Source organism: Acipenser ruthenus, chromosome 2 (assembly GCF_902713425.1).
Source record: "Acipenser ruthenus chromosome 2, fAciRut3.2 maternal haplotype, whole genome shotgun sequence".
In the NCBI taxonomy this organism is placed as follows: Eukaryota; Metazoa; Chordata; class Actinopteri; order Acipenseriformes; family Acipenseridae; genus Acipenser; species Acipenser ruthenus.
In genome coordinates, this window is record NC_081190.1 from 12763338 (window position 1) to 12776785 (window position 13448).

The 13448-nt window shown below is 36.5% G+C and overlaps 1 protein-coding gene across 1 annotated transcript in view; it reads right to left on the minus strand.

The window, feature by feature from the left end:
• LOC117403813 (cilia- and flagella-associated protein 299) overlaps positions 1–13448 on the minus strand; it is a 156034-nt gene that overhangs the window by 92141 nt on the left and 50445 nt on the right. The gene's annotated exons all lie outside the window — the stretch shown is intronic.

Here is a 13448-nt window from a genome sequence, read left to right on the forward strand (position 1 = left end):
AACCTGAGACAGCTGGAGCAGTTTGCTCAGGAAGAGTGGGCCAAACTACCTGTTAACAGGTGCAGAAGTCTCATTGAGAGCTACAGAAAACGTTTGATTGCAGTGATTGCCTCTAAAGGTTGTGCAACAAAATATTAGGTTTGCGGGCCCATCATTTTTGTCCATGCCATTTTCGTTTGTTTTATTATTTACATTATTATGTTGAATAAAAAATCAAAAGCAAAGTCTGATTTCTATTAAATATGGAATAAACAAAGGTGGATGCCAATTACTTTTGTCATTTTCAAGTTATTTCAGAGAAAATTGTGCATTCTTCGTTTTTTGTGGAGGGGTACCAACAAATTTGAGCATGTCTGTATATGTATATATATATATATATATATATATATATATATATATATATATATATATATATATACAAGTTGTGCTGTTTACTTAATTGAACTCCTACCTTTAAAGGAAGAGGCTACATTAACTTGTCTCTCCCTCAGTGACAGAACATGATTTGAATTCCCCCATTATAGACAACATATACTGTATATGTACTCAGGGCTTGAATTTCAACGCGGGATTGTGGGAATCACGCATTTTCCAAGTTCCTCCCGCATATCTGCAACTTTCAGTATGGGAAAATCCCACAGAGATATTTTAAGTGAAGCTACTGTATTCTTCCTGCTCCCCCATTTTTTCACCCAATTTAGAATGCCTAATTTAAACACATGCACTATTCTAAGTAGTGCTGGATATATCAAATGATGCGAGACTTTAATCTCTCGTACTCAGTCTATTGCAGTAAGAGGAAAGTAAACAGTATTGAAAAACCCAGGATTCAAGACCCTTGTGTTACTTTGCAAGCGGTGACTTTGGGAGTTGCTGTTCTTTATAACTTTAAAAAGACAACACGGCATGAAAAGACGAAATGGGCCGTTAAAGTTAAAAAGAAAAGCACCTTGCAACGACGAGGCCGCTGATTCTTCTGATAAAGGCAAAAAACGTTTGCCCGGAGTCACTGTTGTTAAATAAAAAATGTGATGCACAATATGATAATAAAACATAAACAAGCGATGGCAGTGAAGGGAAAGGCAAAATAGATTAGCTGAAGGTTTACCCATGACTGGAGGTTAACAATGATAGTGGTCAGATGAGTTGTTCGGTCTGCAGTCTCTATGCAACTCTAAAGTTTGCTAGCCACTGTTACAAAACCTCTACAATGAAACATTCTAGTGGCAGTGCACACAACACAGCATTGAAAAAGAAAGTATAAAGTAGAAGCTTCATGCCAGGCAATGGCAAAAGCAATGGGGAGTGCAGATAAATAGAACAGTAGACACATGCAGAGGTTTTGTTGAGCAGCTTTAAGTCATTCACATTCCCCCCTCCCCTCCCCCCTCTTTGGCTGGAGCATAGGGGGGAAATCCCCCCAGCACACAAAAATGAAATTCAAACCCTGGTACTAGACATGAACGTGTTCCTCATTTTTGGATTATGTGACCATGGGGGCCAGTCTTGATATGTTTATTTCATACCTCATACTGTAAGAAACAATATAATGTAGAGTATTCCATACCTGATTACATTTATATATAACTTATATCTATACAGGGCATTGGATGGAAAGCATTTTGCTAAAGCTGCCCTTTCAGAAACAAAATATACTGCAATATATTGAATAATGGGCTCTCATAAAAGCTGTATTACAAATCTTTGTCATCTTATTTTTCATATGCTTCTTGTCTTTTTTCATCATACAGTAGTAATCAAAAGTTTGCATTATTAAATAAAATGCAAAAGTCATTCAAGCAACTGTAGTTACCATTAAATTAATTCTTCCAAGGATTCAAATATTTTTGTATGCTATTATGACAGCTTTTTACACTTTTAGTTGGCCAGTTTCCATGGAAACACAGTTTTGGCCAACACTGAGGCTCCCACACCTGACAAAACATTGACACTGATGTTTCAAACAGTTAACAGTGAACTAATAGCGATAGAGCCTGTCACTCATCCAAAATTCACTGTGCTAAACCTTCATCAGCTCAATGCTAAGTTCGCAAAACCCTACTCTAGCCAGTAAACAAGTAATTGAGAACCTTTTTACTGCGGTTTGCACAGTTTGCCATTAAATGCTGGCTGTGTTGAAAAAGAGTGCTTGTTTTTTAAACAGGAAGCCTACATTTTAAATGTCCATACTGAATACACAACCATTCAAGAGGTTTTACAAGGCTACATAGATATCCTGTCTTAATCAGTAAAGTTTAACAATAAAACTTGCATGACAGTGGGATTGACATCAATTTACAGTATCTTGGTTATCTTAAATGTACTGACCACAAACACAGCCCAGAATACCAATAAAACATGTATAAAATCATTTGGAAGTGAAGTTTTCACAGTAGAATGAATGAAGACAAGGAAAAAGACTAGGCAAAATGGTTGTCCAAAATTTGTACTAATTTCTTTATGGTTTCTTCTTATGGTATTTCTATGCCAATAAAACGTGGAGGCAACAAGCTTCCTGCTGCTATGGCTAGGGATCTGCACAGACACAGATATAGTATTATGGGAAGGATGCCATCCTCAGCATTAGGTGACATTCATCCAATTTCTAACAAATTATTTAGACCACAATGCACCTTGGCATTTTATGTTTACAGTACAAGCTATTTCTGGACACAAAGCCACACAATTTCCCAGACTGCAAAACTCCTCATTATATTCTTACCAACTACTGTAGTTTTCCTCTTTTAGTAAGACAACTTTTGCCGGTTTAATCCACCCCTTTACTCTGACAGAAACTTTAAAACAGATGGCCATCTGTAACAGGGCGAGCAGCCCTGTACAGGGCTTATTTATTTTAGAATGGGGTTCCCCCTCCTCCCGTGTTTATTTTGTATTATTATTATTATTATTATTATTATTATTATTATTATTATTATTATTATTATTGTGTAAATGATGGCGAGCGCCGTTTGTTTGTTATTTGTTTATTTTAAAACGTGTTCTGGCAGAGGCGAGATTGGTGCTCGTCCTCTGCCAGGAATAATTAATAAACTTGTGCAGAAGGTGGCCATCTCCTGAATTAATTAAGTGATTAATTTTGTTGCTAATCGGGAGATGGTCACCTGCATAAAAAGCCTGCAGCTCGCTGCACTCTGGGTGGGGTATACGAGAGGAGCGTAGACAGCGAGCAGAGAGAGTGAAAGCGAAACTTAAAAAGAAGACATAGGAACAGTGAAGGCAATCTGCCCAGCCTGACCTGTGTTGTGTTATATTATTTTGTGTTCGTGATTATTTTTGTTTACCCTTTTATTTTGCTCTGTAAGCACAGTGTTTTTGTTTGAATATTTTATTTATTTTTGTTAATAAATACGGCGGCGCCGCGTCTTTCTTTTGTTGAAACTGCAGACTTGGTGTCAGTATTTCTCTTCCTGCTTCTGCCGTGACGTCACCGCCCAGCCACCCTGTCACACCATCCAATAATAGCAAGTCCTGCATCAGATCACACTGCTCTTCTTGTAATATGGATACATAGGATGCTGTACATCATGGCAAACCATAGACTGTTTATCTAATGGGTGATGAAAATGAGTAGTTCCGAGAACTTGTTGAGTAACCAAATGAATAATATTTCCTTTACTGATAGAACACAGCATTTTCATAGGATTGAACCTCATCTGGTTATGGAAACCAGAAACGTAGTGTCAAAAGACAGAAGACTATGCTTGGGAATGTAGTAGGATCAGTAGATCATCCAGTTAACTAGTTTATAAGCTGTTTATGGCTCTGCAGGTCAGCACCAGGACTTTGCAAAGTTATTCTCAACTTGACAGGGTGACAATATAAACTTGCTATAACATGAGTCATTTGATTAGAGATGAGTTAAGCATTTTGCTTTCTGGCTATAGCTTTGCCTGAAAGCAAGAAGTTGCAATATGATGAGAGGACAGCATGATAACTATTGATGAACAGCTTACTGGTTATTAATTGGGAGCTCTAAGTCACATTCTAGGATGTTGTTATTGTGTTGTTATCCAGATACAAAAGGAAGAAAACAACAATGCTTTACTTTAACCAGTGAACATGACTGGACACAATAATATGAATGTAAAGTGTTGTCATATTTCAGGGGTTCTTAGTTTTAGCTTGTGATTTTCAAAATATGCTGAATAAGATGTTTGAAGCACACACCAGAAATGACTGTTATGGTTTAAACCCTTCACCAGATTAAACCGTCCTTTCTTATGAAGAAGAAATGGACTTGAAAAAATGTCAACACAGAATATCAAGCCAATAAGTTCAGTATCGGCCTGATCAGTGCTTATATGACTTATGCTAACTTATGACTAAATTGTTCAAGAATGTTAATAGAAAACATGGATAATACATGGTGACAATTAGCATAATACACGTAATGATAGCTAAATAAATAATGTGCAGCTAAATGTGCAGATAAACATCTGCATGATGCACATTATTAGTTCTATCATGTTCACTTTGTAGTTACTTAGTGAGCTTGAAAACAAAACAGTACTCCACCAGAAATGTTCTTCAGCCATCTCCAGGTGCTTGTTTTTCATTTCCCCACAGCTGGTCTCATGTGTAAACCCAAATCAAGAAATAGAGCAAAAACAAAAACAAGACAATGAAAGGATTTTTTCATACTTGTACAGCTATGGCCAAACATTTTGCATCGTCGAGAATTTTAGGATTGAGACATCATATTATATATATATATATATATATATATATATATATATATATATATATATATATATATATATACACATACAGTGCCTTGCATAAGTATTCACCCCCCATGGACTTTTCCACATTTTGTAGTGTTACAACCTGGAATTAAAATGGATTTAATTTGGGTTTTTTTGTCACTGATCTACACAAAATAGTCCATAATGTCGAAGTGGGGAAAAAAATCTACATATTTTTCAAAATTTTATACAAATAAAAAACTGAAAAGTCTTGATTGCGTAAGTATTCACCCCCTTTGCTGTGACACCCCTAAATAAGCTCTGGTGCAACCAATTGCCTTCAGAAGTCACATAATAAGTTGAATGGAGTCCACCTGTGTGCAATTAAAGTGTCACATGATCTCAGATTAAATACACCTGTTTCTGGAAGGCCCCAGAGTTTGTTAGAGAGCATATCTAAACAAACAGCATCATGAAGACCAAGGAGCTATCAAAACAAGTCCGGGATAAAGTTCTGGAGAAGCACCAATCAGGGTTGGGTTATAAAAAAATATCCCAAACTTTGAACATCCCCCGGATCACCGTTAAATCCATTATTAAAAAATGGAAAGAATATGGCACAACCGCGACTCTGCCTAGAGAAGGCCGTTCACCAAAACTCAGTGACCAGGTAAGGAGGGCATTAGTCAGAGAAGCAACCAAGAGGCCAATGGTAACTCTGAAGGAGCTGGAGAGATCCACAGCTGAGATGGGAGAAACCGTCCATGGGACAACTAACCCGAAAAAAAACCCATATCAAATCCTGTTTGGATTTTGCCAAAAGGCATGTGGGGGACACAGCAAACATGTGGAAAAAGGTTCTCTGGTCTGATGAGACCAAAAGTGAACTTTTTGGCCTTCACGCAAAACGCTATGTGTAGCGCAAAGCCAACACTGCTCATCACCCTGAGAACACCATCCCCACGGTGAAGCATGGTGGTGGCAGCATCATGTTATGGGGATGCTTTTCATCGGCAGGGACTGGAAAACTGGTCAGGATTGAGGGCAAGATGGATGGAGCCAAATACAGGGAAATTCTAGAGGAAAACCTGTTTCAGTCTGCAAGAGACCTGGGACTGGGGCAGAGGTTCACCTTCAAGCAGGACAATGACCCTAAACACACAGCCAAAGCTACACTGGAGTGGTTTAAAAACAAGAACCTGAATGTCTTAGAATGGCCCAGTCAAAGCCCAGACCTCAGTCCGATTGAGAATCTGTGGCAAGACTTGAAAATTGCTGTTCACCAACGGTCCCCATCCAACTTGACAGAGCTTAAGCAATTTTGCCAAGAAGAATTGCAGGATCCAGATTTGCAAAGCTGGTAGAGACTTACCCAAAAAGACTCACAGCTGTAATTGCTGCCAAAGGTGCTTCTACCAAGTATTGACTCAGGGGGGTGAATACTTATGCAACCAACAAATGTCTTTTTTTTTGTTCAATTAACTTTTGTGTCACAATAAAAAATATTTTGCACCTTCAAAGTGTTAATTAAGTATGTTGTTTAAATCAAATGGTAAAAATCCCAATTAAATCCATTTTAATTCCAGGTTGTAACACTACAAAATGTGGAAAAGTCCAAGGGGGGTGAATACTTATGAATACTTATGCAAGGCGCTATATATATATATATATATATATATATATATATATATATATATATATATATATATATATATATATATATATATATATATTCTATTGGGTGATGCAAAACCTTTGGCCATAGCTATGTCCTGGGTGTACCTGCTTCCTCCTGCAGGTATCTATTAATAAATTAATTATAAGTTTTACATTATGTGTATGTGTGTGTCTTTTATAATTAAGTTGTTTTTAATCATTATGTTTCTAATTGTGTATAAACGTGTTTTTATAGTTGTTTTAATGTACTTACCAATTCAGTAGCTTTATATGCTTTTATATTAAGTTTCTATACAGTATTGTGTAAGTTTCGAGTTTCATTTCCCATCGGCAAAACCAGCTACGTGCAGTTTTGCATAGCATAACAAGACAAAGTCACAGATTGGTGTCTGAGTTAAATGCCAAAAGGCAGGAGACTAGCAGAGATAGTGTAATATGGGGGAGGAGAACTGAAAGACAAGATGGATGCGCCCTGCTATGTACAACGTGGTATGCAAAGCGTCATGGACAGGGCGCAACCCGCCACCCCCCCCCCCCCCCTTTCCCTCACAAAGGGAGTGTGCAATGATAGAGTGGAAACACAAAGGTAAGACAAATGGGACTGGAATCACCAGTTGCTTATGAAGATATGAATATCAAACATTAAAAAGCTTGTTAGTCTTTTCATCTCTTTCGAATTGACTCCATGGATATGGTGCTTTCTGATACAAACATATCATGCACTGTGCTGTATTGAGGCCTTGTCCAAAGTCAGTTTGGAACTTGTGCTTATATGATTGTATTGGAGGTATACCTTTCTTAAAGTGTTTTTGAATCAAAAAACATTTGTCAGCTTAATTTTTTCACTACAGATTGGTGCCAAAACCCGGAATTCCTGAAAAGCAACCCTTAACAATGTTTCACGCTGTGTGGTTTCAGATTCGTCCGGTGAGTCCGTTTTTGAATAATCACACATAATAGTGAAGGGAAAGACAAAGGCAAAGAATTAGTGAGTCGAGCTACTCGGGGTAGAATCTCTAAGCGGAGAGATCCCATGGTAGAGGGAGAGAGAGTCAAATAGTGATTTTCTAAGTGTAAGGGACTTACATGAATCCATGGTCAAAATAAAAGAATAAGTAAAGAAAAAAAGAATAGCGGCAAATTGTAAATCCTGGTGAAGAGCCAGGTGACGTCAAAATCTCCACCGTAAGACCCGCTGAGGCAAACTGAGTTACGTAATTAAAAATCTTGGTGAAGAGCCAGAGTAATGTTAAAATCTTCACCGTAAGACCCGCTGAGGCAACAGAGTCACGTGAATTAAAATCCTTGGTGAAGAGCCAAGGTAACACTAAAATCTCTTATCATAAGTCCCACTGCGGCAAACAAGAGTTATGTAAATTTAAAACCCTGGTGTGTGAGGCCTATGGGCAGGTAGGCTTTTGCAATCACCTCTCCAGACTATATTTCCCAGGATTGATATATAAGACTCGGTCGCTGAGAGGTCCTCTTGTGGCACTTCCGAGGAATACACACAAGGGAAAATAATCAAATTAAAATGGTCAATAGTATATCATATGTAGAACAAGCGCTAATCAAAGTAAATCAAACACTAAAAGAAATTAGAAAAAAAAGGATTGTGTCCATTCAAGTGTAAAACCAAACAGGAATTACACATGGTGGAAGGAATCTGGCAGTAAAATTAATGATGACAAAACATATAATAGATAACAGCTATAATATGTAGTTTCCAAAGTAGAGTAATGGTAATTAAGAAGTTGTTTATTAACCGCTTGCATCCAGTTCAAGACTCTTGTACTACCCTACAGATGCCTTGACCAGACTGCATCCAGCTACCTCCAGACCCTCATCTCTCCCTACACACCCACTCGACCTCTCAGCTCCGCCTGCACTAGAAGACTGGCTCTACCTCCTCTACGCTCCCCTGCCTCCAGAGCCCGCTCCTTCTCCACCCTCGCCCCGCAGTGGTGGAATGACCTTCCTACAGATGTCAGGACTGCCCAGTCACTGACCACATTCCGGCGCCTCCTTAAGACTCACCTCTTCAGACAGCACCTGTAGAACTCCTCTGTTTTTCCCCTGGGACACTTATCACCCTTCTTTAAATGTGCTTTACTTGCTCTTATCTGCCCCCTATTTTACTGCATTTAATCCTGTACTTCAGAGTACTGTAATCTGCCATGTGTTTAATTTGTAGTATTTTGTATTTAATCATATCCTGATGTAACTATCACTGACACTGTTATCTGCTGTATTATTGAATTGTATTTTGTCACACTTGTACTTGCTTGAACCAATCATTGTATTTATCTTGCTCTTAATTGTATAATTACTTGTACTGTGATACTTGAAATGTATTTGCTTACGATTGTAAGTCGCCCTGGATAAGGGCGTCTGCTAAGAAATAAATAAATAAATAATAATAATAATAATAATAATAATAATAATAATAATAATAATAATAATAATAATAATAATAATTGTTTGGGTTAGACTGGTTTTGCTTAAGCAAGGAGATAAAGCAACATCCTAGAAAAAATAAGTAATTTTGAGAATTTGTTTATTAATGCATGTTTAGTTCATGCCTGACCTGAGCAGGGACATAACATTTTCTTTGAATAGAAAACAAATAATAACAAATAATAACGAAACAGAAACTCAGTACTATAAAGTACGAAGTTATGTAACTAGCATCAAACTGCCTTTATGTTGAAGTACGTAGGTTATGTGTGTTTGTCTTGGGGCATTTAGCTGTGTGTGAATTTTATGTGTGCATGAATGTGTGTGCGCAAATGCGTAAACTATGTTTACAAATTAGCAGAGCGTTTGGCAGCTATCAGACTCTGAGATAGAGACAGAATCCGTTTACAATTTGAGAATACGGCAAAATACAAAGAAAAAAATGAGCTATTGTCTGTTTTATGTGCAATTCTTAGCTGAATACCGTTTTACAGACAGAGATTGGCGAAGCCAGCAGAAAGCGCTGGCTGCAGGAAAAATAACAAAATAAAATGAGTGAGAGCACGTGGTTTCAAAACTGCTAATGCTAATGGATAACTTAGAGAGGAAAACAATTCTTAAAGATTGTTAAATCTGTCACAAACTAAGTTACCAGGAGTATTTTTATTAAAAATATTCTCGTGATTACACTTAGTTGTTAAACTCTACGTACAAGTATTATTGTGTTGTGGCAATACTGCAAACCAGACGTGGTTTAATGTATTGTAGATAACATAAATAAGACTTTCTATTTAAGTGTTATTGTGTTGTTTCTATGGTGCAAACCAGACGTGGTTTGTATTATGGCAAATAACATTAATAAGGCTTTGGAGTACTGTTCATAACTAATTAAAGCTATTTTATGAATTTGATTATTTTGATGGTTAAATTCCACTGTGGTTAAGTAAAATTTAAATTTAAACCCAAAACTATCTTTCTTTTATTTCTATGAAATAAACGGAGCAGTAATGATTATGGAAAGTTTTAAATACTTTTTATTTTTCAATAAATTAACAGATTAATTTGTAAACTTTTGAAAATGCATGGAGTAGTATTAATTATATTAACACATTAAAGGGGAATATACATATAAAATGTAAAACTAAAATGAAATTGATTCAAATAGGCAGTAATAGGGTAATTACTGTAACAATGAATATGTACTTAAATTAACCCCTATCCTGTGAAACAAATCTAAATTGTGAGTGGTTTACTTTGCAGACTGCCTCTGGATTAATTAATAGATTAATTGTGTAAGGTCCAGTATGCTCAAGGAAAGTGATGGGTGTGTGTTGATGATGCTGGATGTTGTGTTTTTTTCTGATTTAGAACTGAGCAAGAATATTATGGGGATTGATTTGACACAGGTTGGAGATACCTGTAAATATAGAAATTGATAAAAAGTCATCATTTTTTATAAGAATAATATATCAGAAATTAACTATTGTAAATCCAACATCAACTTCATATAATACTATCATCTTCAGAGCTTAGGAGTGAGAACAAGCTACATGAACTTTTAAGATTGCATTAAAAAGAGGTAGAATGCTTAAAGAAAGGGAAATAATTAGCCTCAAACCATTCCAATAATTTTGGCCAAAATACAGGCCGCACCCTCCAGATCAACAGGGATCAGCCCACATGAAACGATGACAGGAAGAATAATGATGCTACCAATAGATCATAATCCAACTGACCTGGTAGGCGCTCAAATAAAGCAAAACCAAATTGACTACTTGGTACAGGTGCAGAACAGATTAGCACAGCCCAAAATTGAAGCTGGTATTAATAATACAAGCTGAAAATGACCGCAAATATACAACAATTAAAGACTCTGAAATTAAAGTAGGAGATAGCATAATGACCAGGGTTTTTATACCAAAGAGACCCCTCACCCCAAAAATGCACGGGTAACCGACAAGGTCAATGTGTGTGTGGGAGTCATTATCAAAATAAATAAAATGGTATCACATTTCACAAGTGAAAGTTATAAAAACTGCATAGCAGTATATACTACACTCGATCTCCCTCCTACGACCATGGTGAAGAAGACACAGTGCATTAAACAAAGACAACATGTACAATTGCAGTTCAAACGTGCACTGGGACCACAGGCACGGCCAAAAGGCTTTCAACTTATGTCCTGTGGCTGGAGTCATGGAAACCCATATGAAAACCTGAGCACATCTTTCAATGGAGAAAAGGAGAACAATGGAATAATAAGAGTCACCTTATACTAAACGAATCAAGCATGAACTTTGACCATAGAGACTGTGCCTCCACAATTGTAAACAATGATAACTAATAACTCCACTTTTAATTTTCTTTGCACACGCAAGCTATTGTCTGTTTTGCATTAGCTTTTAAGAAGGCATTTTTTTATGGCATGAGCTGTGTGCAGTGTTTAAAGGGCCATGTTTTTTGGTGCTTTTTTATCAAAGATACATCAAATATCACTTTTTGGAAAACTTGTGTGTTCGTGCATTTTTGAGACTGCAGATTCAATAAGAAACCATTAGCCGATATCTTTTCTTTTTTTGTACACAAGCACCTCTATCGCAATAAATACCTAAAATTCCCTAATAACAAATAATAAATAGTATGTCTAAGTATCACTTAGCTGATCTCATCATACTTTACTATGTCCTGTACACAATAATCCCAAAAATAACTAGTAAATAAATAATACATCAAATAAATAGGGGCAGCAGTGTGGAGCAGTGGTTAGGACTCTGGACTCTTGACCGGAGGGTCGTGGGTTCAGTCCCAGGTGGGGGACACTGCTGTTGTACCCTTGAGCAAGGTACCTAAATTGTTCCAGTAAAAACCCAACTGTATAAATGGGTAATTGTATGTAAAATAATGTGATATCTTGTAACAATTGTAAGTCACCCTGGATAAGGGTGTCTGCTAAGAAATAAATAATAATAATAATAATAAATACATCTGGATGATGTATACTGCAGTAAGTGCATGTAAATGTACAAAACAAATTACACAACTTTTTATTAAACACAGAAAATAAAAGGCCCTACAAATGCTGTAACAATAGTCATTTTCCATTTTACAGATGTGTCTGACAGGAGGAATTTTTTATTCAGGTGATTGTATGCGTATTCTCATGTTCAGCACATTCCAGAGAGACTTCAGAGGATTCTGACTACCAAACCCACTATAGGATGTTGTTGTGTTTCTTAAGGCATTATTCACATCGGGTTCATGAGTATGGGCATTGCATAATTTTAGCATCTGTATGCTCTTGAAGTATTCCCCAGAATAATGCAGTTTTAAAAACTATTTGCTTTCTTGGTTTTTCATAAGCAACTTTTTTTCTGCAAAAGATTCCAGATGAAATGACATCCCTTAGTGATATTACTGCAGTATACTTTTGTTTAGACAAACATACATTTATAATTAAAGATTCCAGATGAAATGACATCCCTTAGTGATATTACTGCAGTACACTTTTGTTTAGACAAACATACATTTATAATTAAAGATTCCAGATGAAATGACATCCCTTAGTGATATTACTGCAGTATACTTTTGTTTAGACAAACATACATTTATAATTAGGGTTCTTGTTTCTGCAAGCTTGTATCTGCCATTTTATGTATTTGAAACTCCATTAGTTTTAGTTATTATCATGCCAACCATCAATTTATTTATTTACCTAATTCAAACTGATTGTACACTTCAAAAGCTATTTACCTACTTTGTGAAACCACTTGTAGAATACTTGTAAAGAATATGTATTTATTAAAACCCTATTCATGCTACCTAAATAGTGTGTGAGTGAATGTGAATGAAGTAAATGACCATCCCCTGGTTTAAAGGTGCGTTGATAGCACATCATTTATGTATTGTGGAAAGGATATTAACAAATAAATATGCCAAAGCAATCTTTACTATAGTATCATAAAAGTGATTTCACAAAGTAGACAAATAATTCTTGAACAAACTGTTGGTAACAAACTGTTTCTGGATGGGACATTCATTTTTTTTTTTCATAAACTTAGTTTGATAAAAAAAAAAAAGATTTAAAGCCACATTGACAGGCCTCAGGATGAAGCGCACAATAAAGAAGATTATCATTCCTTTGAGGGGCAGCCTAAAAGATTTAACTTCAAGAACTTCCACCTGTATGGTACCCAGGAGCACCAGATGTGGTAATCAGCTTTGCAACTGAAATGTTATTAAAAACACTAGGTGCAAAGGCTTTACCGGCTGTGGCTTAAATACGTTTCTCGGATCTATCTGCATGGATGGTTGACCACTCATGACTTCAATTATATGGTTGCAATTATGCAAACGAGTTTGAAGCCAGAAGTCATACACCTGTGCTTGCCTCTGGATTTAATATTCCTAATGAGTCCCAAAGCCCCATTCTGTGGTAACAAGCATGAAGGATTGCTCAACTCAGGTTACAGAGGAGCAGGTGAAAGGCTTTTCAAAATGCCACAATGCTGTCAAAGAGTTTAATAGGACCAGTATGCTTTCAGTGTATTCTTGACCTTTCTAGACAATGAAGATGGGAATGAAAATACAGAAAAGGGCTGAAATGTAATG